The sequence below is a fragment of the Camelus ferus genome, chromosome 26, assembly GCF_009834535.1.
Source record: "Camelus ferus isolate YT-003-E chromosome 26, BCGSAC_Cfer_1.0, whole genome shotgun sequence".
In the NCBI taxonomy this organism is placed as follows: domain Eukaryota; kingdom Metazoa; phylum Chordata; class Mammalia; order Artiodactyla; family Camelidae; genus Camelus; species Camelus ferus.
In genome coordinates, this window is record NC_045721.1 from 18354712 (window position 1) to 18381209 (window position 26498).

Sequence of the window (26498 nt, forward strand, 5' to 3'; positions counted from 1 at the left end):
ACTGTATCAGATCAATGTTAAGAATATAAACCAGCCAATTTCAAGGAATCTAAAATGAACTACACCTCCTGACCAAGCAAAACCAACACTCTTTACAATCCCCTTTATATTTAGGAGAAGACTTATCCTAAATAAAAGACTTTAAAAAGTAATCAACGCCAAAATATTCTCTAGAAACGAACAAGTTTGCTTACCCAACATAAATGCACTTTAACACATCATTTATCCATCAATAGATATTGCCACTGATGCCAGCAATCAAAAGCAATGTTGACTCTGAGCAGAGTGACTAATACGGAGGGTGATCTTTTTTTTTTTTTTTTTTTTTTTAGAATACGCTTGAGATTCCAAATGCAACATACACACGTGTTAGGTTATCTATAATATATAAATGCACGTATAAAAGAATGAATAAAAGCAGCTGAAAAACTTCTTAACATGTTACACAGTCAGTAATTAATGCCAATAGGAATGAAAACACTCGAGACTGCAGTCTTTTGGAGGCAGGAGCTCATAATCCCCAAAGATTCAGAAGCATTACCTCATTGCAGCCTTGAGACAAGCTGAGCATTCACTGTAGGTCTTACCCAGCATCCCCCGGTTCACACAAAGACAACAGAGGCGTGACCAATCACATTGTGGCTAGCAGGCACTGTTTCAAAGCCCTCTCCCAATATTACCCATTGACATGCTCGCTGGCAGCCTGCTGAACTTGTTGTCATGGCAACACATCCCAGCTGCTCACGGAGGCTTGTTATATTACTTTCCCTTTTCACCACTCACTTAGCTAATTAAAAATTTAGGACTATGTTTTGCATGTTGGACGCAAATTGAAACAATGCAGGTCCCTTTTTTCTTCTCTCTCCCTCTCTTTCTTTTTTCTCCCCCCAGTGGAGCTTTTAAAAATGCTGGGAAAAGCGATTTGAAGGACACTCCCATGAAGTCCCAATACAACCAATCAATAGAGAGACTGCATGGAGCTTCAGCCAGATGGGATGTGTCGCTAAACCTCGTCTGCAGCAAAGCAAAACCAAACCATGAACGTCGCTAAGGATGCTCTTCCTGTTTTGAAACAGACGAAGCCAATTCGGCAAAGATGATTGATGTTGAAATGTTCATGTTATTCTTGGCCAAAAATGTTCTTTAAATGTTTCTTTTTTTTTTTTTTTTTTCCACTTAACATGATTCCAGTGTAAAGCAGCTTTTTACCCACAATTCCACAATGCAAGCAGAGTAAATAAATAAATAAAAGCGCCGAGGACAAGATCCTGTAAAAACTGCCAATATGGCAAGTGCTAGTGGAGGTTTTCAGCAAAAATGCATGCCTGGGAACCTGCCATATGTTTTAGATTTGACCACCAACATGTACCACTGCTGGGGCAGCATAAAGACAGCAGCTCTGCAGCCGAAAACCCACGGAAAGAAAAATGCCAGCTTTTGTTTACCAAAGCTCCCCAACTCCCCCAGAGATGGCGGCCACCTCACACAGACGGCCTTTTCAAAGCTCCCTTTCGACGTCTAGTTACACCTCGTAAGTGGAGCTGATACTGAAGGCATTCTTAGAATTCTCAGGTACAATTTTCTCTTGCTATTTCAGGGTTCCACTTAACATATTTCATAAAGTAGAAAGAACATTAAAATTTGAAACAACGTTCACCGTGAAGAAGCAGAGATAGCAGACATCAAAGTGGTTTGGAAAGCCCAAATACAGTTTCCGGGAAAAGTCGGCACTAATTTCAGTTAAGTGGGAAATCACCACATTAGAATCAGGCCCGGGTGGGCGGCTCGATTTTTATTTTTCCTCCCAGGAGGGTCTACTCATTTCTCTGTCCAGAGTCATCCGGGACGACCTGACGTGAGCAGTCAGGCCACGAGCACGGTGCGGACACAGAATCAGACAGGCCATGTTCCCTCCAGCGGTGCCCACATCTCTGAACCTTGGGGTCTGCCAATAATTACCACTGAAAAGAAGTCCCAGCCACTGGGATGGTTAGGAATAGAAACCTCAAAAGAAGCCGCAGAGAATTCTGATTCGCCTGGGAGGGATGTGGGAAGCATGCCCGCTGTGAAAGTGAAGGAGAGGTGACTGGGAGAGCCCTGTCGGGTACCAAAGGTAAATACTGTTTCCTTCCTCCCCGCCTTCTCACTCCAAGTAACCAGCAGATGGAACATCCGCCACGAGGCTCTTGGTTAAACACGGCAGACTGTAAACAGTAGCTCCCAACTCCCACTAAAGTGACAGTACGAGGAACTAAAAAGAAGAGAATGAGAGAGAAGATAAAAGCAGATGAAACCCTCAAATAATTCTGAAAGCTGGACAAGCAGATGGATGAGCGGTAGTTGAATTAAGAGAGTGAAGAAAGTTTAAATATAATACAAGAGGCAAAGTGAACCACGGATGGTGGTGTGGGTGTCGTAATTCCTGAAACGACTTTGTGTGTATGGCTAGGCTGAGAAAATTTGTAAATATATTGTAGGAGAAAGATTAAACAAATGCGCATTGGGGAAAGGAGAAAAAAAGCTCTGTAATGTGTGTGTTGGATCTTCCCTTCAGCTCTGTCCAATGAAAATCTCTAGAAGCAAGGCGACCCCAGTAGGAATGAGCCCACTCAGTCTTCATTATCTGGGTTCTAAATACGGTTTCCACTAAAAGAAAAAGGTGTTCCTTAGAGGCAGGAAACGCTTAGTGCATCAGGAACATCTTTTTGTGCCAGAAAGCAAGAAAAGGCTCAAAAACTGATGGGGACACCTCAAAAGACTCAGGAACCAGACTGAAGGGGTTTCTATGGCTAACTTGGGAACAAGCTGAACATCAAATAGCATGCATACAAAAGACTATACTACGCTGAATAGAAAAGAATCCATGAGTTCACTGTGATAAAAAAACAAACAAGGAGGGGAGGGTACAGCTCACCTGGTAGAGAGTGTGCTTGGCATGCATAAGGTCCTGGGTTCAATCCCCAGTACCTCCATTAAAAAAAGAGAAATAGAGAAATACATAAACTTAATTACCTCCCACCCCAAAATTAAAAACGAAACACACACACACACACACAAATTACAGGGTGTGCATAAAAGGATAGTGTTTTTCTTTAAAACAAATGAATGCCAATTCATAACTTAAGAGGAAGTTACAGAATTAGAATTCGCATGTGTAACCACCACTGTGATAAAAATGATACAAGCAAGAATTATTGATGGATGGTAAAACCATAGGGGAAAAGATTGTTGGAGATTCATGTAGTCTCAAAATATCAACAGATAGATTACTTTTAAATTACAAAGGGGAATAAAAGCAACGTAGAAGCCAAGCTAACACCACTGTCACCAAATGATCAAACCTGGCATCACCAATGAGACAGAGAGCCACCATGCTTCCTAATGCCTTATACTGAAAAACACAACACAATACCAAAGGGTATTTAATCTAAATCTAATCATAAAAATAACCAGACATGCTTCAAATCAAGGAACACTCACTCTGAACACCACCAGCCTGAAATATTTTTTAAAGGTTAATGTCATAAAAGCCAAGAGAGAGCCAGAAAACTCTTCTAGATTAAAAAACTGAAGACATGCAACTAAATGTCACACATGATGACTGATGAGAGCTTGGAATTAAAAAATAAGAATTAAAAAAAGCAGCTATAGAGCACATTATAGGGACAGTAGCAAACATTTGAATAATGAACTGTACACTAGATAACCGTATTACAGCAATGTTCCACTTTCTGAATTTGGTAATTCTAGTGTAACGGTATTTGCAACTAATGGTACAGAAGGTAGATACATACTAGCTGGCTGGCTGGCTGGATGGATGGATAGAAAGACAGAACAAATGTGGCAAAATGTTAGCAATTAGTAAATCTAGGTGAAGAGTATACTGGTGTTCATAGCACTTACTTTGTAAGTCTTATTTTACAAGACTGGACAGGGGAAAGAAACCTGGAAAGTCTCTGGAATGCAGGTATTGTTAAAGGTGAAGTATGAAACAGACTGAAAAAAGGACTATTGTTTGCAAAACCTTATAAGGAGCATCTGGGCACTCAGCCTCACTCCTCCATCTAATACAGCTACCTCTCAACCTTGGCAAAAATTTTACATTCTGGAGAAGTCAAACCAGATAACTTTTGACTTAGGGACCCAAAGCTGAGGTGGGTAATAAGATACTGAACAGAGTGGGATTATGTGAAAAGTGACATTCCTCAGCTTCTAGAATGCTGGCAGCCAGTCTGAGACTGGCAGACTTTGGGGGAAACTGTCTGGTCCGAGAAAAAAGCTCCACTGTAGCGCCTGCAGATAGATCTCTCTGCAGGAAAGCGCAACAATGGAACCCCTCCCCCTACAGAACTTCAGAACAGCACTGCAGCCCCTCTAGAGATCAAAACACAACAAAAGCTAGAAAAGAAACTTTAAAAGAAATGCAGACAATTTGACACAACAGTGTAAAATGACTATCACTCAATTAAAAAATGCTTAAAAAAAAAAAAAGAAAAAAGAAATGCAGACAAGGCACAGAGCAGAAGAACCCTCCCGCAAATTCCTAAGATTAATATTCCCAGGAGGCTGTCAGAGATGTGGCCCAGCAAAATAAGGAGGTAAATCAAGGAATAGGAAGACGTGGGGCCTGGAATACAGTGGATCTAACACTGGAGTGGTGGGGAGAAAACTATTGAGACGTTAACAGCTGCTGGCCAGCCTGGAAAGCAATTACCTCAGGACAGGTGAGAGGACCGGGTGCTCCCAAAGAAAAGTCTCCAAGAAAATACTGGAATGGATATGTTATCCAAAATACTAGAGCACTTTGAAAAAACATTAAAATTTTTAAAAATTAATTAAATTAAAAAATTAAAGATGTATAAAAATGTATGCAATTAAAAACAAAGACATAACTCCAGGCAAAACAAACGGTTGTATAAGAAAGTAAATGTACTCATATACAACACCTGATGCTTCAAAGAATACAAAGTTACACAGTCCTCAAAACATGAACACTGATTATTGATTCTATCTTTGAATTCTCATATAGCTCCATTGGAAGGATAAGTAAGACAAAATTAATAAGCCAGGGTACAGCATTACAAGCACATTATTTAGAAACTGAATAAATACCAAAGAAATAAGAAAAGAGCCTAAAGAGAGTGCCCCTGGGAAATGGGGATTAGAAATGTGGGGGGTGGGGGTGAGGGGTGATTGGTATTTCTCACTGTACAGTTGTCACTCAGTATCTGTGGGGAATGGGTTCCAGGACCCCCTCGACATCAAAATCCTCAGGTGCTCAAGTCCCTTATATAAAATGACACAGAATTTGCATGTAACCTTTGCACATCCTCCCGTATAACTTTAAATCATCTCTAGATTACTTATAACACCTAATACAATGTAAATGATATGTAAATAGTTGTAAATACAATGTAAATGTTATGTAAATAGCTGCCAGCGCGAGGCATATTCAAGTTGCTTTTTGGAATTCTGGAAGTTTTTTCAAGTATTTTCAATCAGTGGTTGTTTGAATTCATAGAAGCAAAATCTGCCGATACAGAGGACTGACTGTACTAGACAGGAGAGTGTGTATGTGTACTTACTATTGACAATTGTATTATTTGACTTTTTAACATATACATAATCACCTTTGTAAAAAAAAATTAAATTACAAAAACAAAACTAGGATGAAGTGACTTTGAGCAAGTTTTTAACCTCTGAGGGTCTCGGTTTCCTCATCTGTAAAATGGGTATAATAGTAACATATCTCATTACCAGTGCATGGCACAGAAAAAAATGTTCAATCAAATCACCTAAACAAGTGAGGTCCTAGGCTTGCCACTGGGGAACCAACATGAACAAGAGAGAGCCGCTGCCCTCCAGGACCTGTAGCGAGGGGAGTAAAGGGGCTCTTACATCACAAGGCCATGAAGAGGTAACCGCGCATGGGGCTAGGAAGTACGTTCCTGTACCCCACTTCCCCTCAGCAGCCCCCGGCACAAAAGATTAGCATTTCCAAAATAAGTTCCAAAAAAACACTAGTCCCAGAAAACACTTCTTTAAAAAAAAATGGTTTGTGGTCGAATCGGCCTGGGAAACATGTTATACCCCCTTTGGGAGAGTTACTACTCATATTAGCATATTTATGGCTCCAAACATAATGAAAGTAGTTTAACTTTGTTTCATCCAGTATTTCCCAAACCAATTTGACCATGGGACTCTTTTTCCCTTCCAGAGGCCTACATGTCACAAAACCGGTCCTCCCCTGGCAAGTTCTGGGAGCCACTGCCATTGATTTTCAGACTGTCTAGATGGAGAAACCTTTAATATGCTCCTCCTAGTTCACAGCCCTTTAAATTCCCTTTCTGTTTACCCCAATTATCTTGAAAATTTTTAAGGTCTCCAGATTTTTAAAGTGGTGAAAATATTATTTAATAGAAAAACCCCTAACTAAATTACTTTTGTGAAAAGGAATTTAATACATATTGAAGAGATCTGTATACATTTTTTAAAATGATCATGAAGTTGATTTCAAGTAATTCAGAACCAAGAAAAAGCTCCAATAAAGTTTCTAGAATGAAGGTAAAAACAGTAACAGATTCTCTACTTTTATATTTAGAAGAAGAACACTATGAATCGTAGGTAATTTGTGAAATGGGACGTGTTATGGTTTTTAAGATACACAGAACAAATCTACATCATCAGACCTCCGTTAAAACATCTCTTTAAAAAAAAAAGGCACATGTGGGTTCTGCAGCAATTCTCCTGTTTTGAAATATGCATGACTTGGGTTATTTTACATTCACTCCCTCTCTCGCCTTTTGAGAAAACTCTTAAATACATTTGTTCAGTGCTGAAGCTTTCTGAGAAAGAGAGGCTGGAAACCCAGTACTGTTTACTTCACAGAAAACAAAACAGCTTTAATGTGTTAAGAACTAAAAAAGGTTACAGGAAAAGCACTGGGTATCGAAGATGGTCAATCACCAACTTTTTAAAATCTAGAAACCTGTAATAAAAAAGAGTATGTATATATGTGTATAATTGAGTCACTATGCTATACACTAGAAACTGATACAACATTGTAAATCAACTAGATTTCAGTAAAAAAGTAATTAATTAACTTAAAAAAACCCCACAAAATTGGATGTAGTCTACCTCCAGATCATTGATGCAAATTTCTGCGAAGAGGCAGCGATGCAATCAAACAAGGCCTTGCTCCTTCAACCTATCCCGTAGCCCCAGATCCTTTTTCCACAGTGAAGGGGAAGGGGCTTTCTAATGTGACTCAGCGTGGTCACATCACTCCCCTGACATGCCTTTCAACTGCTCCCCTTCACTCTTCTTACTGAAACTAACAACTCTTTAACGTGGGGTGCAGGGTGTTCTGTGCTGTGACAACAGCTGATCGCTTGGTGGCCATTCTCTCCTCCCGTCCTGAGTTCCTGCAGAGCTCTGAGCTTCTGAAATCATTCCCTTCAAGGCTCTCCCCAGCTGCCCGTTCCCTTGTCTGGAGTCCCCAGCACACTATATGCTCCTTAGGGGTACCAGGTCTTATATACTGTCATACCCCTAACCAGCTAGCTGCCTGCCCTCCCTTCTCCTCAGCACAGAGTCATCTTTTATGTCAGTCACACCATTCCACTTGCTGGATGGAGGTCAGCCAGGGATGCCCTGAGCACTCAGAATCTTCTCCCCACCCTGCCCCTCCCACAATCCCCCCAGGAGCTCCAGCCACCCTGGCCTCCCCAATGCTTTCTGCTGCCCGACACTCTCCGTCCCAGGGCCCGGCCTGGGTCAGGGTCCCTGCTTCTAAATTTCCTGTCACCTGCTTAGCTTCCCTCTTGTTTGATTCTGTCTCTCCCACTAAACTGTAGGTTCACACTCAGCAGCAGACACCCTCACACAAACCTCCAGCACCGAGACCGCCGCCAGGCCCACGATGTGTGCTAAGTACAGGAATAAATTAATTTTTATCAGGAAAATGCAAATCAAAATGACAATGAGATATCACCTCACACCGGGCACAACAGCCATCTTTTAAAAGTTCACAAACTGTAAATGCTGGAGAGGGTGCAGAGGAAAAGGAACTCTCCTATGCTGCTGGTGGGAATGTAATCTGGTGCAGGTACTATGGAAAACAGTATGGAGATTCATTCCTTCAAAAATTAAAAATAGAGTTACCCTATGAACCAGCAATCCCACTCCTGGGAATATATCTGAAGGAAAGTCAGATTCGAAAAGACACCTGCACCCCAATGTTCACAGCAGCATTATGTACAATAGCCAAGACATGGAAGCAACCTAAGTGTCCATCAAAAGATGACTGGATAAAGAAGATGTGGTGTGTGTGTGTATACATACACATACACACACCTACACACACACACACACACACACACACACACACACACACACACACAGAGAGAGGAATACTATACAGCCATTAAAAAGAATGAAATAATGTCATTTGCACAACATGGATGGACCTAGAGATTATCACACTGACTGAAGTAAATCAAAGACAAATAACATGTGATGTCACTTACATGTGGAATCTAAAAAAAATGATGTAAATGAATGAACTTCTTTATAAAACAGAAAAAGACTCAGAGACATAGAAACAAACTTCTGCTTACCAAAGGGGAAAGGGGCAGGGGAGGGATAATTTGGGAGTCTGGGATTAACAGATACAAACTGCTATATACAGAACAGACAAGCAGCAAGGTCCTACCATATAGCACATGGAACTATATTCAATAGCTTGTAATAACCTATAATAAAAAAGAATATGAAAAAAATATACATATATATGTGTGTATGACAGAATCACTATGTTGAACCCCAGAAACAAACACCACATTGTAAATCAACTATATTTCAACTGGAAGAAAAAGAATGAATTAATTAAGTGTTTTTTAGTCTACCTGGAGAAATAAAAACTAAAAGAATTTCAGCTTCAGCTATCCTTTCTATGAAACAACAATATAACTTAATACGTGCAACACAGTTAGCAGATGAATCGGATGTAATTTAAAAAATGAAAAATGCTGTCCAATGTGAGAAAAGCATGCCTAAAATGAAAATTTTAAGATTTTTAATTCAAGTTACGAAGTATCACTGGGAGACTTTAAAGCCTGCAGAGGTACACACATGACAGGTGAAAAGTGGGGAAAGGTGACATGGCCAAAGGTGGAGTGTAAATGCAGAAGAAAATGAATTTGGCTCAATTTTTAAATTTATGAGACCCTCCCCTAGGCTGAAACAACAATAAGAACTCAGTAAAGAAATAGGATTAAAAATAATTAAAATATTTGGTGAAAATCTGAAATGAGCTGGTATTAAAATTAAGAAAGTACAGCAAATCACAAATCCAAAATATTAAGACTATCTTGGCAGTTTCTTGAAATTAAAGTAACAGAAGAACAGAAGGAAAATGATAACTTTGGATTCCCATGCTTAAAGAATTCATACTGTGCTTCCTTTAAAATTTGCCCATTTGAGTACTGGTTTAGTCATTTGGCTCCTGAGTTTTTATGACTTGAGATCACTTCTGCGCTCTCCTCTCCTTGAAGGTTACGTTTCCCCTTCTTCCTTTGACTTAACACGTTTATGTCTGGTTGGTGGCTGTGAACGCTGCCTCAGCCCAACTGTGGGACCAGTAACATCAATCTCCCCATTAGACCGTGCAAAATGTTATCAAAACGGTAACACCACTACTGCGTGGACCTTGAGTTAGCAGATACCCCTTGTATTATTTTTCTCCCGATCTTTAAGAATGAGTATCTTATTTCAGCCACGGATAAACTGAGAGCAAAGAGAAGAAAGGAGCTAAGATTTACTGAGCACCACCTAAGCCCCAGGGACAGCACCTTCCATGATCTTTCATTTAATCCTAACAGCCACCCAGTGAGTTAGGTTTCATGATCTCAGTTCTAAAAATAAAGCATTAATAAGTTAACAGTGTATCCAAAGGTGACAAAGTCCTTAGGGGGACAGCCTGGGGAGCACCTGGGTCCCTGCCTAGTGATTATTCCCCAAACTATGTGTTAAACTGACAACATGTGGATCTAAATTGGGAAACAATCCGCCTACCCGTTGTGAAATGCTACATTATCAGTCTAAGGACAAATAATAAATGTGCAACCTAAAAACTATTGGCTTTTACTTTTGGAAAAAAAAAAGGTCCCACATACTTGTCAAGCATCCCTCTCTACTGACCTTTACATGGAAGCTGGTTACAACAGAGCCTCGTCAAAATAACTCAGGGTAGCAGAGAACCAAGTAAGAAGCCAACTAACTGTAACACGATGCGCTTCGTGCTGTAACATTAGCACGTACAAAAGGGTGTCGGCACACACCAGAGGGGCCATTGAGCTGCTCGGGAAAACCCTAAAACATGCAGCAGGGAAGACGACAGCCAAGGAGGCTTCGGGAAGGAGGAAGGGGGAAAGGCATTTCATGGGAAGAAAAGTGTACAAAACTAAAAAAAATGGATCAAACGCTTACGGCGTGTTGCAGAGCAAGGCAACTGTTACTTTATGTAATCGTCACGACAACCCAGCGAAGTGGCAGGATTATCATCACTGTTTACAGACAGGGAAACAGAAGCACAAAGAAATTAAGTAACACAGACCACTGGTGGAGGAGTGACGCTCTGGGCACAACCACACAACACGAAAACAACAGGGCACGTTTCAGGGCGCGTGCTGCACGAGAAGGGAACGTCACACCTGCCCCACAAACTACACAATTAATACCCCAGGAAACGCTGAGACCGACAGCAGGTATTACGTACTTTTACGTTCTTGCTCTGTGTCTGGTACTTTTCCACACACACAAGCCCACTTAATCCTCACAACAATAATCTCTAAAGAAGTCATTCCTACAACAGTCATTTTACAAATGAGCAAATTAAAGCTGAGAAAAGGTATGTAGGTTGCCTGACGTCACATAGCGAATAAAAGGTGGACCCAGGACTTGAAATCCAGTCAGTGTGACTACAAAAGCCCACAATTTTAACCACTAAGTGATACTGCTATTTTATTAAACACCGAGAGGTCATTTGGAACAATTAAAAAGCGTTTGTTACCTCGAATCCAGCAAATACGTCCTATTTGTTTTAGAATGAGAACAGTTGTACCTAGAAAGTATTAACTGCATTCTTACCAAAATCATTTACACCCTGAGTGCCCATTTGCAGAGAAAAAATTTTAAAGTGTTCCATTTAAAACACTGGGGTCCTAACGGACCTATGTAGCTACATTCAAAATGTATTATTCAGATTTAGAACATTAAGCAGTTCATGACTGAAGCTTTTTAAGGAGCTTAAAGAAATACATTCTGAGGATGAAATGACTACAGTTCTCAGCAAGGAGAGAGGACACAATGCGTCCCAGCAAAACAAACCAAACATGAAAGAACGTTCTGAGCAAGGACAAGAGATCATTTCCAAATGTCCGAGTCAGAACCTAAACTACAGAGTCCTCTTTCACTGCTGAAATAGGGCACTTTGGCTGCCGGGATGTAAAACAGTTGCTGGACGTGGTTTTCCTCAACCTGTTCCTCAACTGCAACATGTATAATCTTCCAAGAAAATCAAACCTCTCCGTTTTCACAAAACTTCTCCTCCCAAGAAATGCCACGGGTGCCACTTCTAAATGCAGGTCTGCGGGCGCTCACAGCACCCTATCCCCATCAGAACCAGCGTGAGCACTACATTGTGTTCAAAATATAGATGCAACGTGGAAACAACTGATAAAACCTGAAGGACAGAATTACTCACTGGTCTAAATAAATCACTAAGCCATGCTATAATCGATAAATAATCAATAAGTCACTTTGCTTTCTCACCAACAAAGGGCTGTCCTATCACAGCTGACTCTCCGCTAACATGAGATCTGTCTTCTGTCTCCTCTGCCTCCATCCCCCAAACTCTGCAACTGGGATTCTGCTGTGTATCCCCTTTGCGGAGAAATTTTTAAAATACAAAGAACTTTTTAAAATAACAAACACCTGCATAGCCACAGCCTCAAATTGGCAATTATTGAAATTTTGTCTTTTTCCCCATTTTTTGTCAATTTTTACTACAGGAGAAATAAAATCTTTCAGGTAAAGGGGATGCATTCATTGTCTCCATACCCAGAGGCACGCACTCTCATGAACCTGATGTCAACCCTTCTAGTACACCTAAAACACTTTGATGTATGTAAATGTATGCAAAAACAATATTGGGCATTTTTAGGTGCATCATAAAAGACCAGTTAAATGGTGTCATATTGCAGATTGTTCTGTAAATGTGTCTTATCTTCTTTGTTGATATGCCCAGTATCTAGTGCAAGGTCTGGACAAGGTAGATACCAGATAAATATCTGCTGAATGAATGAATGATAGGTTTATAATAGAGCAGTTTCATGATTTGCTGAATAAATAAGTTCTTCCAAACAATTCTTTACTAGTAGACATCTTGGTGCTCAAATGCAAATAGACAATTTATACTTAAATGACTTTTTTTTCCCTCATATATTTTAAACACAAGCTCCAGAGACTCAGCATCACTCACCACCAGGAAAATGCAAATCCAAACCCCAGGGAGAGATCATTTGATATCTGTCAGGATGGCCATCATCAAAAAGACAAGAAATGACAAGTGCTGGTGAGGGTGTGGAGAAAAGGGAACCCTCGTGCACTGATGGTGGGAATGTAAATTGGGGCAGAGCCACTATGCAAAACGGTACAGAGGTTCCTCAAAAACTTACAAATAGAACTACCATACTCTTGGGTGTTTACCCAAAGAAAGTGAAAACGCTAATTCAAAAAGACATGTGCCGCAGCATTATTACAATAGCCAAGACATGGAAACAACCTAAGTGCCCATCGACAGACGAGTGGATAAAGAAGCTGTGATACAGATACACAACAGAATACTGTTCAGCTATAAAGAGTGAAATCTTGCCATTTGTGAAAACGTGAATGGATCTTGAGGGTACTAAGATGCTGAGTGAAATAAGTCAGACAGAGAGAGACAAATACCGTATTATCTCATTTATACGTGAAATCTTGAAAAAACCAAACCAAACCAAACCAAAACAAAAAACCCCAAGCTCATAGACGCAGAGAACAGGCTGGCGGTTGCCAGAAGTGGCCGGGGGATGGAGGTGGGCAAAATGGGTGAAGGGGGTCAAAAGGTACAGTTATAAAATAAAATAAATAAGCTACGGGATGTAACGTACAGCACGGTGACCAGGGTTAAAAATACTGTATTACATATTTGAAAGTTGCTAAGAGAGTAGCTCTTAAAAATTCTCATCACAAGGAAAAAAAACAATTGTAACTATGTGTGGTGACAGATGTTAACTAGACTTGTGGTGATCATTTCCATATAGATACAAATGCCAATTATGTTGTACACCTGAAACTAACATAAGGTTATATGTCAGTCATACATCAATAATAAGCAAATTAATTAAAAAAATAAATACACACTCTATAAGTCATGAGATCACCCTGACATAGTGTTTGAGTCTTTGCTAGAGATCGGAGGACTCAGCACGTCAGTATCATGTGAACCACTCCATTTCAGCACTGATGCTCATATTTTCCAGGATGTGGAGAAGTAAGGCAGGTCCCATCTTCATTAGGCACAACCCAGCCAAGACACTCACATTGCAATTGGAATGAACTCATAATTACTATTTTCTCTGGCTTACTATCGTCAAATGTTTGGTGATGTATTTCCCCAGCTTCTTCAAAGGTTTAGTTCTTTGCTCTCTGTATATGTGTGCCTTGTTAGAGCATTTATGACACCGTAATGTAATTTGGGGGGTTTATGTGTCTGTCTTCTGTACACCAGCCCTGGGTTTCTCAAGAAGAGCACTGATTGAGAGACATCTTTGAATCCAGAGCACTTGGCTCAACGCTCAGTCGTAGCTGCAGTGCAGTGGATCTCCTGGATAGATTTTTTTTAATATCATAAAACTCAGGAATGATTTCTGAGCTTCCATTTCTCCCCATATATTTTAAATTCTTGATCACTTTATTTCTTCATATTTTTATTCGAAAAACATTTTAACATGAAAAATTCCAAACACTCAGAAGTTGACAGAATAGTATACTGAAAACTCGAGCACCCAGCTTTGCTAATTAACTCATTTTCATCCTTCTTTATAGAAACCCAAAATAGAAGTCATAGATGGTGTATTATAGGTTTGATTTATTCAAGAAAAACCATGCAAACTTGTATGCAAAGGAGAGCCCTTGGCCCTACATCGAAAAGACATTTTCAGTTAAATTATCTCAGATTTTTTTTTTTAATGGCTTCCTGCTTTAGCTAAGTTTATCAACTGAACAACTTAGTTACTGGTCCTGTTCATGAAGACAGTGTCCCTGGATTGTCACCTCTGCAAGCACCTCATTGCCCCATAACATCTTATACCAACAATTAATGTAGTTAAATGATTAAATGAGCTTAGTAATGAAGGATCATGTGTTCTCTTCCAGCCTAAATTTTCACCTGGAATAATGAACCATATTAAATTTGGTATCTCTCAGTTTCTTTTGTACACTGCTCTGAAAACTCGCTGCATCCCAGGTTCACATGTCTTTCTAGAAAAGTTTTAACTCATTGCTACCAGAATTGGAATTCAAAGCCCCAGCAATTAGAGGAACCGACACGTGATGCTAATACAGCAATATTGAGGACTATTTATGACTAGGATAATGTTAATAACTAACTTCAGATCAATACGAAATGCTTTCAAAAGGAAACTATTTAAAAAGGAGGGTTCTTTAAAAACCACATGATTGAAAAAATATTTATAAACATCACCTGTCCCCCTATTAGAACCTGTACTGGCCTCGCAGCTCTATAAAGGTCTTGACTGTCATCCGTTTTCTCAAGTTGAAACAGGAGTTGGCTCATGTTTTACAAATAAAGAGCTTTTTTCCCGGAGTTACTGAAAAGTCAATTTACCAATGTAAATGATGCGATCTGGAATTACTTTTTTTTAAGGAAAGGAAGAATACAGTTGAAGGGGAGCTGGAGAACTAGAGGATTTTGTATACGGGTTATAAAAATGAAAGAAGCAAGTATAAGTATCTCATAGGAACGAGCTCAGAAGAAACAGAAGCCTCTTAGTGATGCTTCAGCAAATGCTCAGGACCAGATCTACAACCTGAAGTCTGGTCCGACGGGGTGAGTCATGAGTGTTCTACAATTATCTAAGGGTTTTTTTGTTTGTTTGTGTTTTGTTGTTTTTTCAAGCAAGGAGATTTTGCACATTACATATCTCACAAATGCGTGCGTGAGAAAAGTGTTTTACGAATGTCTCAACTAAAAAGAAATCAGCTGGTTGATCGATCAACAGTAAATTGGATTGTGCCTCTGTCTACTCTCAATGTCAAAGTTTATTCAACTGTTGGCTGCTGATCTGTTAACATCACAATTACATTGATTGAGCCAAAATCAAAGATTCCTCTGCTGTTTACACATTACGCATGAAGGCTAATTACTTAGTAATCCTTGAGGGTTTTACACACTTTTGATGTACTAAATACCCCTGAGGACCATACATATTTTTTAATGGGTTGAGGACAGATCCTTCAACACATGTGCAATCTAATAACCGGAGAGCAATAGTCGGTGGCCAGGCATGAAGATGTGACAAATGTCAACAGGGGACCATTGTGCCTCTTGTCACAGAGAAGTCTCCCATTCACTCTCCAGCCAAAGTTTACAAGAAAAAATTCACAATCTGTTGATTTATATTTCATCTCTGTGTTCCTTCTGGTGGAGCTTTTCAGTGCACAATACATAAGCTTATTAATATGAATTCCAGCTACCATTTGCTGACCACTTCCTACGTGGCAGGCACTGAAGCACATAGCGTGACGTCCAGCTTGCTTATCACCATATGCTCAGTACGCTGATTCGGTAGAGATCCCCAGGACACAAATACTGGGGTGCTCAAGAAATACTTTTGAATGAATGAAAGAACTGAAAAGGAGGAGGACCAGAAGGATGGGGGAGAATGAATATGATAAACAAATGCATGTTACTCTAAGACCCCACTGGTACACTGAAGCCAGAGCTCAGGACAGTCATCTCTTAGAGTAATTACCTTGGTTCATGGAAAGATAAACTAAGGATGACCGATGCTTTTTCACTGGCTCATCACCCTTATTTCTAGCCTAGGGTAAAGAAGCTAGATCCCAGCTTGTTTCACCAAAGATAGCTGGATGGGGGGAGGGTATAGCTCAGTGGTAGGGCAGCCGCTTAGCATGTGAAAGGTCCTGGGTTCAATCCCCAGAACCTCAATTAAAAAAAAAAAAAAAAAAAAGCTGGTTAGTCACACCATCAAAAACAAAACACAACACAACACCAAGCTCTGTGTCTCCTGAACGTTTCATCTCTGTGCTGGCCTGAATGAAAACTGGTTTCCTTTTATGTGATATTCATCAACATGCATTTATGGAACAATTATTTTAGGCAGAAAATACAAAACAAAATTTTGAAGCATTAAAATAAACGGGGTTGGGAATTCAAGTTTAGAATAAAATATAGCATATGAATTATTGAAGATAATGAGGACTAGGAAAATCTTAAAGCCAGGCTTTTACATTGCAGATTAGGGAGTAAATTTAGTATCACCAAATCAGAAAGCATCACTTGACCTCTGTCGGACAACATGCCAACAACCAGCTCGGGTTATCTTACAGTTTCAAATTACACTGTGCTACAGTCCCGGTGACGGCAGCATCTCCGAGGAGCTGGCTTTTGGGTGGCTGGTGTGATAAAAAGCAGTATTGCACAAAGCTCAGTGTGGAGGGTGAAGAAGGGTAGCAGTGTCCAATCTCATACCCCAGGTTTGAGAAGTTGTGCAGTGTCCAGCACGTGCACATGTTTCCTTAGTAAGTTACCAGAGTTATTTAAGAATAAAACGAAATAGTTTTCAAATTGCTGCTAAGTTGTTAGGACATTATTTAAACACTTCTTTAGTCATTTGGACCTATTTAGTAAACACAACAACGAGGTATTGCTTTTGCCTAGGAGTGGCATGAAAAAATTACTGGGGCATGAAAAGGACCATGAATCCACAAAGTCAGGGAACCAGTGGTTGATTTCAAGGGACACCTTGATTTCAGAAATGATAAAAATGGTGCATCTTCAAATCTGGGAACAGCATAATTAAGATCACCCCTGACATATCCATCGCACAGTTCAGGATTTTCAGGAATGTTGCGTCTCCTCACCCTCTCACTTTGCAGATGAGGAAGTGAAGATGCAAAGAAATTAAGAAACATGGCCCGAGCTCCCAGAGCTTGGAGAACACTAGAACCCACATCCAAGTCCAGGACTGTCTATCCCAACGTCAGCCCTCTTCACCACAGCTCACACTCACCCCTACAGCAACTACCACTGCACGTGACATATATAACACTCAAGAGATGCTCAGCAATGATCAAAAATCTGTTATCATCTGTAGCAGATTGAGTGGTGGCCTCCAAAAGGGTACATCTAAATCTCAGCCCCAGAACCAGGGATTGTGACCTTATTTAGAAAAACGTCTTTGTAGGTATGATTAAGCTAAGGATCTCAAGATGAGATGATCATCCCAGATTAGCTGGGTGGGCCCCAAATCCAATGACAAGCGTCCTTATAAGAGACAGCAGAGAACACAGAGAAGAGGAGAGGTGGTGTGAAGGCAGAGGCAGAGACTGGGGTGATGCAGCCACAAGGGAAGGACAGCCTGGAGCCCCTAGAAGCTGGTAGAAGCAAGGAAGGATTCACTCCTTAGAGTCTTTGGCAGGACTGAGGCTCTGCCAACACCTTGATTTCAGACTTCTGGCCTCCAGAACTGTGAGAGAACACATTTCTGTGGCTGTAAGCCACTCAGTTTATGGTACGTTGCTATAGCAACCCTAGGAAACCCATACACCATCCTTAGGTCCAAGGTACCAAGGGATCAAGTTTGTTATAAATTGCTTAAAAATCCAAATTACCTGGTTAACTGCTGAAAACCTTTACAAGTCCAAAATCTGAAAGCGATCTTCTACCCAGGATACACCAAGGAGCTGAGAGGTCTGACCAGTTTTATCACATGGCTCTCATTTTAAAAATAATTCACTCCAAGAAAAAATATTTATAATTAGTAGCCTATTAAAAGGGTGTTTTTAAATCAGAACTGACGTAAGGTAACAAGTGATGTTAAAGTTCAAGGCTAGAAAAAAATCTAAAACGCATTGCAAAACAATCATTCTAAAATTAGGCAGAATGTGGTCTCAAAGGTAACGCTGCGTTATGGAGACCAAAGTTACCGCACAGAATCCACAGCAAAGTTTGGTAATAAAATAGATTCTTACTGTAAACAAAGTGATGGGAAATTAACTTGAAAGAAAACATTCTATCTTTCTTTTAAAGGAATAGGAAAAAATTGATGAGGACCTCATGTATCTCAGGAAAATCACAACGTACAAGCGCTCAGTAAAAGCGCCGAGATAAAGGAGTGTTTCTAAGATGCGCTTACAAACCAAAGGACTGCTTGTTTCCTCAACTTCAGGTGGATTCATCACACCAGCACTTCTCAAACTAACTGTGGTGAAAAACACTTCAGCAAAATATAATAAAAATGAATTCCTGGGGGAAAATGAAGTGAAAGACAAAAAAGCAAGCTCATTATTTTTTCACTTTTTTCCTAAATGTTTATCATTTTATGCAGACATAAAATTACATGTCAGTAAATATAATCAGAACAAGTAAAACAAAGGGGAAAAAAGACTTACAGATACTGCACATTGTTCACTGAAAGTGTGTTCACAGACAATTAATTTAGAGAAACGCTATTACACTTGTAATTCTTTGTATTTTCATAATTGCAATGAAATAAAATTTATGGAAGAAATAGTATTGTCTATATTAAATGGCTACACGCACACACCCTGAACAAATGGAGTATACCAATAAAGTTTTTAACGTGATAAATGAGCTTGCTTCTTGCCTGTTAATTTACGCATCTAAACTGGTGAATGACAGCGCTACTTGAGAGAGAGAATGCATCTCTAAAATGCTTCTGTGTTTTGTTTTAATAACATTCATGGTAGGGAAACCAGTCTCACAAAAGGTATGCTAGTGGTACTGGAGAAGATTTTAAATCAAGTCAGCAACCTTGGGATTTTTTTTTTTGTAACTTCTTCCCAAAATAAAGCCAAAAATGCTGTTTTTTCAAAATTCACCTCTAATCCTCCATCAGTAGTCAATGCCAACAATTTATTCAGTATCAGAGCTAAACTAATCATCAACCAATAAAATAAATGGTTTCCAGATTTTGAAGCCTTTGAGGCTATAGAAACTAACCTTAAAACGAGGTGTCACAATGAGGACCTACTATGTGCGGTTCACACGATACCTGAACTCAGTGAGATGGTTTTCTAATGATGTTCCTGGATGCTGTTAAAACATCAAACTACTGTCAGCTATTAGATGCTACTCTCAATTTCTCAAAATGTATTTTAGATCACTTTACTGATGTATGACTGACGTACAAAAGGCTGTATACATTTAACGTGTGCAACTTGACGACTTTGGAGGTAAGTGTGCACCGTGAAAGAGCATGATACCCGCAGTTAACCACACTGTACTGCACACTTAGCACCTGCCAACAGGGTAGATTCTGTGTTAAGTGTTCTTATCACACACACACACACACACACACACACAAACACACACACACACACTAATGATAATAAATGAAAAGTGTAGGAGGAAACTTTTGGAGGTGATGGATATTTTTATATTTTTAACACTTTGATTTCACAGCCTTACAGGCCACCACACTTGACAGAATGTCACTGAGTTCCGTGGCTGAGGTTCCCGGGAGGCTGGGGTTCTGCAGTGCGCAGGGCAGACCCCCAGAGTGTGTGTTCCTGTGTCTACTTCCCAGTGCCCTACTGGACACCATTGGGTGAAATATTTATTTGTCATTATTTGCACTTAGAACTCCGTTTTACACATGAAGACGAAACTGTTTCACCCAGCGTTAGTAAACGCTGAATTTTCCAGGATTATAACTGGACGTGGAACAAACTTTGCTTTGTTTGAAACGTTGCCATGAGCTGTTCTTCAGTTCAGAAAACTGTGTTCATGAAGGCAACGGAGATTGTGGTTTGAGCCACGTGTGTGACACAGCTGGCTCCACCTGTCTCTGCACTGCTGGGGGGGGTTCCCCCCGACAGGTGCAGGCATCTGCTGACCTCACGATAACTTCCGCTGAGGCCCTCCCCAAAATTTAGGTATTAAAATGTTTATAATTAACAAAACAGTATTTTATTATAAATTACATTTTTCTTATTTCCCACTTATTCTACAATTAGGGAACAAATTGATTCTTTGAAATTATGCATGTAGGTGAGATTATATCTCTGGGTAGAAAAAGAAGCATTACCAAAGTATTTGTTGTAAAAAAAAAAAAAAAGAGGTCTGTGGAGACCAAGAGACTTGAAATCCTGCACTAAATTAAGGAATTGTTGAATAAAAGAATCAGAATAGTTGGTTTAATTAACTCTGTCACCAACTGCTGTATAACCAGATAAGTCAGTAAAGGAGACAGAAATAAAACATAGGCCTTATGAAAATAAAAGATAATGATACACTTAGAGCAAAGTGCCCAATAAGTCTGTTCCTGATTTAAGAGAATGGAGCAGGGCAGGGCACTAAGGAGAGAGGGGCAGTGATTGTTCAATTAAATACCGTATTTATATTTAATCTTTAGGCTGGAATCAGGTTTGAATTTCTTGTTGCTCTATCCTCTTTTTGTGAATTCTTAAGACACCTTACCTTCAGTTTACTTTCCTACTTTTATTCTCCCATTGTCCATTTTTCCATTTATTTAATTTTTAAATCATACTATATTAAATAATTCCCTAAGATATTTCAAATTTGGGGGGGAGGGAGAGTGAAGTGGAGTATAAATAACAAACACTTTTCCAAACAGAAGATTCTACAATTTTAACTATCGTGTTCAAAACAAAAATCGTTAGTGATACCCACGTATCCCCCGTTTTTTTTTAATAGATTTTTATGTGATCACCTTAATTTCAGTAAGATCAAACATGCTTAAGAAAAGCCATTCCCAAGTATGTCTTTTGCTAAATCTACAGGATCAAATTTAAAATTAATCACTATCATTTAAAATACGTTGGGGAAAGGTATGCTATTTCTGTCCACAAATTCAAATACATGTTAGATGCGAACCAGATATTCTGCTTCTGAAATTTTCCAGGAGCTTAAGGAGAAACCTTTATACTGATGTCCACTAAAAAGGTCAATATTAGGATAATATAAACATTAACCAAGAAAGCATTCAGAAGGCACTGTCATATTTATATTTATTTCATTGTCATTAAGAACGTGAATCCGCCTCTTGCCAACTTTACACACATGTTCTAAGGATATATGGAAAAATACAAGCAAGCTCTTTAGAATAAATGCTTTGTAAACACAAGGTATTTTTGAAGGAGTGCTCTGCAAAAGGCTATAAATATTGTTCAGAGGAAGAGCCCTCATGTGGGACATTTCTTTAGCTCTAAAGCTGCAGTAACACCCACATCTCCTACAGTTCTGACAGGCAGCTGGGAAACACTGTTGCTGGAGGAAGCTGGGTCCCCCTTTTTAGAGCCAAATTTAAGTTGTTTCAAGACGACCAGCCATACCAGTCACACTTCTTACAAGGGTCAAAAATGGTAACTAGATTATTCAAGATGGACACGATCCCTTGAGTAAAATAAGGCAAATCTGTGGGCTCAAGATCTCTATGGGGAATTAAAACTGTACATAACAATACTAGTGCGATATGTAGGCCGATTTTCAGGTTAAAACATAAGGGAAAAAAAGTGCCTATCAAATAAATACCTCTACCTGTCTATCTGCAGAAGTACCTCAAACACAACATATCCAAACTGGAACTCACCGACACGCCCACCCCAAACCTCCTCCTCATGTGACCATCTCAGCAAATTAAACCCAAGCCCTAGTTTGCTGAGTAAGTTTTCCTTTTAATTCTCTAGACGATCTTTATTAGCATCTGCTACAATATATTCCTTATGGAGCCAATTTCCTTCTTAAAAACAAAAATTATGTAGCTATGATAATTAGTTGTAATAGATGTACAAAAATAACCTGTGAACATAATGCAAACAAGATGGCTCTTGTATAGTTCACTACCTACGGGCTCACCAATGCCTCAGCCCTCCACCATCCAGTGCTGCTAAACGGTCTTATTTGGGGGTACATGCGGGGGTAAAGTGAGAGCTATGAATCCATTAGCAAGAGTCTCTTTGTTCATTTGGTTTTAATGCTTCCAAAAGGCTCAGAAGAACATGGTGTGACTATACCAGAGATTCCATCACTCTCAGTCTCACTTAGTAGACCAGAAATATCCCCAACTCTCAGCTGGTTATTGATAGAAATTATATCTCAGAGTTACATTCAGATAGGTAATGATCCAACCTACTTACACGCAATGTAGCATAAGGACAGAATACATACTTCTTCTAAACCCACCAGACCAAGGGCATTCTTTGCCTTGAATTCCTAAAATATTTGTATCTAAATATGTGCTGGATTTTTCGAAGGGAGGCAAAGGTCACTACAGAATCAAAAAATAGCATAAAGTATTTGACTTAATCATAGCTAGTTACTTGATATACAGAATACAACCCTATATTCTTTTGGTCTTACCCTATATGTTGTACAAAAGAAACTGATCACTAGTAACTGGATGGGTCCCAAGACTTCAGCAAATCTCTACATTTTCAAATATACTCCATGTCATTTTCCAAGTAACTAAAACATTTAAGTTACCTTTTAATCTCTTGGAAGGCTGTATATATGAAACTTAAGACAGTGATTAAAATATATTCATCTGCAGGGGGCAAAGAGGGTGGGAAGGGATAAACTGGCAGTTTGGGATTTCCAGATACTAAATACTATATATAAAACAGATAAATAACAAGTTTCTACTGTATAGCACAGGGAACTACATTCAATATCTTGTAGTAACCTATAATGAAAAAGGATATGAAAAGGAATATACGTATGTACATGTATGACTGAAACTATGCTGTACACTAGAAATTGACACCACATTGTAAACTGACTGTACTTCAATTTTTAAAAAAAGAAAAATCTATATTCATCTGAGTACACTCTCGAGGCAGTCACAGGAGTTACTGTTTCTGGCCTTAAGTTACATCATAGATCCAAACCACCACCAAATGTTGTATTTCACATTTTATACAAAGCTTCTTTTTCTCCAGATATCTTCATTTCCCTCTCAATCCTTCACCAAAAGTAGTGGCTGGGGTTTTTTCAGGACCATTGCCCAAAAGAGACCAAGCTTTTAATTCCCTCTTGTCTCAGAAACTTTGGGAACAGAAGCACAGAGCCCCACTGGACTGGAGGCTGGTGACAGGCTCCGCCCACTCACCGGGTCTGTGGCCCACCCGCATGTGGACCTGACTCGTGGTTAAAGTCTGTGCCTTAGCAAAATCACCAGTTTACTCTAGACCTCCGTCCTGATCACCCATAAAACTGAGCTCTCTAACAACTCTCTGAACACTAGGGCTCTCCCCTGTCACTCTCCACAGTAGTCTTCTCCACCTGAATTACAAATTTCCGAAGAATCTTAAAACAGCAAAATCCAATCTCCTTCGGGCCCCGAAGCAGCCTGAGATGTGTCTTGTCATCGCTGTTGTTTTTCATCCCAAGAAGCTTCTCTGCTGCAAAAAAAGGGCAGCAACTGGGGCTACGAGCATCTCGTGGACAACTCTGGGAAGATGCAGCCATCAAGACCAGGCCATCCCAGACACCAGGCGTCCCACAGTCAGAGCCGCCCCCCTTCCTAACGCAGGGAAGAGACAACTGCACTTATGACAGATGCCCTGAACTGAAAAACTCATCTGTGATTAAGAAGCTGCCTCAGAGCTGGTGAGCAGACAATGTAAAACGGAAGCACTGAAATAACACACTGCGGATCCCTAGGGCCTCAACTCAACTGGGAACAGCCCTTCAAGGCAGCCTCTCTGTGGAGCACTGTGACCCCCGTGCCAGCCCCGTGCAGCCTCTGCAGGACAGCCGTCAACAGCAAGGAGGGACACAGAGGCGAGTGAGACTCTGAGCACCTTGTGGGGGAGCCTGTGCCTGGCTGAGGGGTCTGCTCACTTACCTGCGGTGAGGAAGGAGGGTATCTCTGAAGGGAGAAGTAAGAATGGACTGACGGCAGCTCCTCGCAGAGACAGAGCCCTGGGTAAGTCCCAGAAAGGGCAAAACAGGGCAATAATTAGGATGTTGCACCCGCACACACGCACACTTCTGCCTCCTATCAAAAAACATCAGCTGACAACCTTGTGACAGTTAAGTCCTAATTGCTACTTCCAGATCAGTAACGCGTGCCCTGGGAAAAGCACCACACCCATCCCACAAGGCCACCCAATTTTAGCCACGCTATGTTAAACTGTTCCTGATGGGTCGGGGGGTTCTAATAACTGGCAGTGAAGCCTTTCCTGCCTCTAAACGGGAGGGCAGAGTTCTAAAATAAATGACCCCTTTTTTGAGACCCAAAGCTACTGATTGCTGTACTCAGACCATCCATTTATTATTAACTGTTAACTATTACTGAGCAAAAATTATGTGCCAGGCACTACTCTTAAAGTTTTACATGTATTAAGGCATTGAATCCTCAGAACTAGTCAATGAGTAGGCGCTGTCACTGTCCCACTTTACACATGGGGACACAGAGAGGCCACACCACACAGCTGGTCACGTGAAGTGCCTGCATCCAGGCTCCAGCAGCCTGCTCCCAAACCGGGCCTGGAGTCACTACCTGATGTCAACTCTACATCCAGGAAACCAACTGAAAAGTCCAAGTGTGCAAAGAATTGGTAACCGGCTAGAATAAAAGATCACGGTCAATGAATAATACTCATCCGGATGTGCTGTCCGGACCCTCACACTGCACCGCCACCTTCCCCCTTTCTGTTAACAGTCTGCCGATATTTGACTCGGTGCCCAGTGTCCGTCTCCTTATTCTCTTACAGATCTGGTTAAAAAAAAAACAAAAAAAAAACACCACTTGCTTTATTCTAACTGTAACCTGGAGGACGACGTGCTAAGGGTTTTCACTAAGAAAACTTACATCTGGATTTGAATCTTAGCTCTGACGCTTACGAGCGTGCAACGTTCAACCTCAGATTCTTCATCAGTAAACTGATGGAACCACAGTGCCAACCTCACAGGATGGGTTGTATTAAATAGAAGACTATGACTGGGACTACGACTGGCATCCAACAGGCCCTCAGTAAGTGAGGAACATTAGCATCACGAATTCTAAAATATTCTTTGGGGAAAACCATGTTGATTATTTATTTCTTCTGGGATGTTTATTTACGTATCATTTTGAAGGTCTTACTCACTTTTAACTTTAATTATTTATCTACTTTTATCTTGGATTTTTTAATTTTAACTTTTAAACTTATCTTGAGTAATTGAATTTGAAAATGTATATATTATGTATGTCTATGTATTATTTATGGATTTTTAAAAAATCTGTTCTCATGCAGATGATAGAAATACGTATTTCTTTTTTAAAAAAAAAAAAAAAGCAGAAGGCCCAAGATGCCTTCAAGGATGCAGAATGACCTTATCCTCCCATCAAACAAAATTTCGTTTTAATTTGAAATCTACTAATTTGGAGTTTGGGAGTTACGGAAAAGGGTTAGGTTTAGGGGCACCTTTAGTGAGTACCAATAAGTGGCATACATAAGGTTTCAGGGACCATCTCAAGCTCTGAAGAAGGAAAAAATAACCTGTTTTCAAATACTAAAGGAGCATCTCCAGCAAAAATTGATACACTAATTATAAATAATTTATCCATTCGTTAGATAGCCTAAGGACATGGAAGTGTGACTACGTCATTAAACATTCTATAACATTTAAATCTTTCACTTATTTAGACAAGTTTTCCTCCTAATTATCCCAAATTAGTGCTATTCTAGTCCTACTTATATTTATGACACTGTCTAGTGTGGAACATTGTATACGTAGCAAGTTCCATCCGACAAAGGCCTAATTAGATGATCAATTTTTCTCGAGCAGAGATAGAAAAGAACCCTGATGGTTCCTAAGAAAAAAGTTCTTAATGACACCATACTCGAGTCTGAATTACTCTTAAAACAACTTCAAAAGGGAGTTCGGGATGACTTCGTTTGAGAACAAGATTCAGATTCTTGCTTATTGTGTTTCTGCCTAATTGGGGTTCACCTTTTGAGTATTTTTAGAATGCCATCATCAGAGAACCATCTGGAAGACTCAGCAGAATCCACAGACCACCTTCCCGTCCACCATCAAGACCACATCTCCAGCTGAGACGTCCAGCTCCAGCTTGACTGGAAGGTGATGCCACAGGGAGAAAAGGACCAACTTCCTTATTACTTTTTTTTTTAATTGAAGTTTCATCAGTTACAATGTG

The 26498-nt window shown here is 40.0% G+C and overlaps 1 protein-coding gene and 1 long non-coding RNA gene across 12 annotated transcripts in view; both read right to left on the reverse strand.

Annotated features, from left to right (window-relative positions):
* STOX2 (storkhead box 2) overlaps nucleotides 1-26498 on the reverse strand; it is a 175586-nt gene that overhangs the window by 53431 nt on the left and 95657 nt on the right. Inside the window, exon 1 of one of the 11 annotated variants that reach the window (XM_032468557.1) lies at nucleotides 24198-25438. The exons of the other annotated variants lie outside the window; for them this stretch is intronic. The gene's annotated coding sequence lies outside the window, so the exon portion shown is untranslated. Of the gene's footprint in view, nucleotides 1-24197; nucleotides 25439-26498 lie in introns of those variants that run through there. 11 annotated transcript variants of the gene reach the window in all.
* On the reverse strand, nucleotides 13587-24346 carry LOC116660035. The gene is made up of 4 exons (XR_004315388.1): nucleotides 24336-24346; nucleotides 23980-23986; nucleotides 15573-15577; nucleotides 13587-13908 (listed from the first exon to the last, which is right to left on the reverse strand). It is a non-coding gene; the product is annotated as an uncharacterized LOC116660035 (long non-coding RNA).